Here is a 4,674-nt window from a genome sequence, read left to right as displayed (position 1 = left end):
GTTGAATGTATTCTCTCAAAATTGTTATTAAATTTTCTGGAGTGTCATATTCAATAATATGTCTTGTGTTATTGAATATGTTTATTGATTCGTGAATAGTGATGAATTTGCGTGATTTTTCGAAAACCAATGATCAAATCATTAAACCCACTCTTGGTCTGTCGCATGAATGATCTCATTTCATCTTGGACAGCTCGGCACCCACTGTAGCAATAATGGAGGCGGGATATGGCATCCGAGACAGATGCTGTAAGGCCAGCACATTTGGCATGTGAGACACTTTCGCATAGCCAACAATAGATGCTAGCCTTGGACGAAGATATCGGCTTATTGCACGATTTTAATGAGCAGACAACATTGTATTCCATTTTAAAATATTACAAATTAGCAAAAATGAATTTATAATTTTTTAAATTGTCTATTATTTTTTTATTTTTTAAACAAATTAGCTTTAAACCACTGTACCAATTAAGGTTAATATAAGGTAGGTAGAGGAGGGAGTTCATAAAGAGAGAGCTACAGGAGAGCGCAAGTGTAAAGAAATGCGCGCAAAAAGATAAGAGAAGAATTAACTGCAAAAATTAAAAAGGCAGAGAATGAAAAAGAAGCAGCGCTATATTTGGATTCCGACTTTTTAATTTTATTCAATGCTCACCCAAATATGGCACTGCACAAGCGCATAGCGATACGGGTATAACTTAAATATTTAGACACAAAATTAGTATTAAAAACCAAGTGTTTAAATTAAGGTTTCTAACCGCCGTTTGGCAAGAATAGAATTTATCGCAAGCGCAAAAAATAATCACGACCGTTCGCTTTGAAGTGAAGGATGGGAGTGTGGCCAGTAAGGCTATCTCACCTCTGCGACCCTGGGCAACTAGTGCATTAGCCGTGGACGGTGAAGCGCCTATTGGCTCGGCGCACTCGGCTGCGGCTGATGTAGACGGCACAGTAGAAGGCTGGCTGTTGGAAGACTGTAACTCCAAAAAATGCAATAGACTGTGATGCCTCCTTCCGCAACTGCGACAATTATCAGCGAGGCACTCACGCAGGTGATGGCCAGTTTGGAGGCATTTCCGACATAGACCTAGTCGCCTATCCTCGCCAAGGCGGCTCTCAGGGGGCAATGACAAAAATCTTGGGCATGCAGAAACTACATGGGACCACCTACCGCATAATATACAAGCAGAGGCAGGTAAATTAGTAATAATAAAGGACGCTCTACTGTTATTTGCGACTCTACGTCTTCCCACCTGAGTGCCCAGCACGTAAATGGCCAAGGCCACATCCATAGCCTCCAAAGTCCTGCAACGTTGTTCCAAAAACTCTGCCATCGACTCCTAAGAAGGGATGAGATCTGAGTTCGAGACATTTTGACCTTCCTCCCACTTGGCCTAAGTAGCTGGATTTGAAAAAGCAACCTTTGAAGAAGTACCCAGACAATGATGCAGCCGGCGATCTGAACTGTCGTCCCCAAATTTTTTAAGGCTCGCATATGGGCATTGAAGCATATGGGACTCGAAGCGCTGTGACTGAGTCACCTTCCAATAGATTGAGGCTCGTTCACGTGAGCCTGAAATATCGACCGACGGTTATTAAAACTAACTCTTCAAGCTCCCCGTGGATTTCCTTAAAATCCTCGTATATGGCGACCAACTGGCCGTGACGCTCATGGAGCATAGCATCCTCCACCTTTGACATTGGCTGCAGGGCGCCTTGGATCCTCTTCAAAACCTGGAGGATACCCTTTGCCTTGCATTTTAAAATCGCACTCCGAGCTGGAGTTCATCGCCACTATAATTGAAATACGCTCAATTTAGTTAAAAATACGCATAAATTAATTTTGGCGCCAAAATTATAGTTCTTGTTTATTTTATTATATTTAATTATATTTGAGCGCAGCGAACACGATTTATCCCACTGTGCGCTCAGAACCGAACCGTGGGATAAATGAGTTGTGGAATGTATATATATATGAACGCTTGTGTGAGTCGAATGCACTTGCAAGTCTAGCGTATGTATGTATGTATGTATGTAAGTTTGCGGATCGGATAACAAATTATGTTCGCACTGTTTTATGCTCGTGGAATTGTTAATTTTATTAATTAAATCACGTCGGGGTCACCAATGTTTGGTCACTGAGTCTTTTCAATGACGTTTTCCCTTTTTCCAAAATAACAAAAAAGCGAATTATTTGTTTCACAACGTTATATTGCATATGAAATGGAGTGCCAGAAAGCTCCGATTTAGAATGCGTATGCACTGAGATAGAGACTACAAGTGGGCCCGCCTTTTAGCATAGGACGGCCGAAAGCTCGTTAACTTAATGACAAAAATAAAATAAAGCCGAGCGGCCGAGAAGAGTCGGCTTGCGACTAACAACAGCGATGAGAAAATGATTATATGCTAACTATAATTATTACATTTATATTTTTATAATTATATAAAATTATATTAATATAATAATTTATAATTATTACATTAAAATTTTTGATAAAACGTCAATAGTAATTGCAAAATGCAACAAATCTTCTAGCGCTGTCCGCATCATGATTGACTGGGTAATTCATCGGAACTAATAACAGTGGGCTTTTACAGGGTGTTACAGACGGTTCGAATTAATTGTCTATTAATTTTTGTACCTGTATATCAATTACATCTTTCTGACTATGTGGACTTCTATAATTGGTTCATCATCCAATCTTAGCTTTTGCTTGTAGAAATTGTTGGTAGTGATTGATTCGGTTTCACGTCACTACGTCGTTGAATTGTGGTGGGAAATTTTTGCTAATTGAGATCATATAAAAAAACCTCTTGGCGAGGTAAAGTACCGGTGACGAACCTGCATGCGAAACCACAAAATTTCTGATATCAATTTTAGTGACGAAAATATGCTATATAGGTGTAAAAAATTGCATATAAAAAATATTCTTATTCAGCACGTGCGTGATTTTTTGTTTGTTTTTCTTGCACGGGCCGAACAAGAATATTTTTATAGGCAATTTTGTTGTTTTTTTGTATATATTGATCTTCAATTATTTAAAAAAAACACATAATATATAGAATATTAAAGTAACCTCTGGACAGGCGATTCACAGTTAGCAATACTTTAATTGAAAGGATAAACAACAAAACCATTTTTTTTAACTCCATAGATTTTGACATTCAAGAAGGTGTTATAATTAAAAACCTTTCTAAGAACGTAAAAAATGTTTCGATAGCTTCTTTAAATTTGGAATTTACAATGCTTTTGGAATTTGGTTAGTTTAAAAATATTATTTAAAAATTTGCTCAAAATCCTATTTAAAATCCATAATTGTTTCGTAATCGTAGGAAACCAAATTGTTTAAACAAATTAACAGATAAGAGGCCTATCATTATGAGAGTTTCTGTATATAATAAACTAGCTGTACCCTGCCACGCTTCTCTGTGGCGTATTGTGGGTGGACGATCAAGAAATGAAGAACACGACAGACACGCCTTTTTGTGTGCCTTGGTACATTCATCCCAAACAATGAGTTTACATGCTCGCAGTTCTTTTCCCATACCTGATGTTGAAGTACATTTGAAAAAATTTTTGTTCACTGTCTGGGAACGGGAGCAGGGCGCCAGCTTTGTGATATATTTACCCTTTAATTTTGAAAGTTGGCATGAATTCGTCAGTTACAATTTACGAACCAAAAGACGTCATTTGGAAGCATGAATAGGAAATGCTTCGATTCAGCAGTGGTTCCAGCAAGCAGAGTTCGCAGTGGCTCTATCGGTGTTTCAAGCTGACGTTTGATTTATCACCGCTGTCGAACGGGATAAAAATTATGCTATGTCCGTCTCCTGGCTCTAAGCTACCTCCCTACCAATTTTCAGCCAAATCTGTTCTGCCGCTAACTTCGAGCGGAGCTAACTTCGAAGTTGATATAACCTTGCAGTTAAGCAGAAGCTTATATTATTATTATATAGATCGGATCGTATATAGTTGTCCGATCCTTATGAGAATTTCACCATCAACAAAATTTCTAATAAAAATATTGGAAACAGCCCCAAGCATCTTTAAAAATAGCAAGGTTGGGCCATTTACGATCGTTCAGTTATATGGCAGGTATAGGATATAGTCGTCCGATCCTTATGAAACATAGGATTAGATTGCCCAAAAAGGAAACCGTAGTCCCATTATTCTAGCTTCAAAAACAACAAAGTTAAGCAAATTATTCTAATAAAATTTTGCAAATCGGACAACATTGCCCAAAATGCAATCTTTACTAAGTCCCATCTTTCTAACTTAAAAAACATGCCTCAGCATAAACATATAACAGCTTTGACCAAATATAACATGTGTGGATAAAAACCACTTAAAAAACACCAAAGTTATGGCAATTCCGATCAATCAGTTATATGACAGCTATAGGATATAGTCGACCGATCCCGGCCGTTCCGACTTATATACTGCCTGCAAAGGAAAGAAGGATGTGTGCAAAAGTTTCAGCTACCGAAAATTGCATTTAAAATAATCATAAAATGCTTAGCTGCATCTGTTGTTGTCAGCTTGTATTCTTCTCTGTTTTGTCTCCTAGTTTCGCATTCGCTTTATTGGTATTTGTAGCGCATGCACTTTGGGAGCTTTGGTGGAGCTTCTGCGCAAGCTCTTAGGTTTTTATGCACTTTTAATTCGGTATTGAT

Source organism: Drosophila ananassae (genome assembly GCF_017639315.1).
Source record: "Drosophila ananassae strain 14024-0371.13 chromosome Y unlocalized genomic scaffold, ASM1763931v2 tig00000111, whole genome shotgun sequence".
Taxonomy (NCBI): Eukaryota; Metazoa; Arthropoda; class Insecta; order Diptera; family Drosophilidae; genus Drosophila; species Drosophila ananassae.
The sequence above is the reverse complement of the archived record's forward strand: the minus strand, read 5'-3'. Positions refer to the sequence as shown.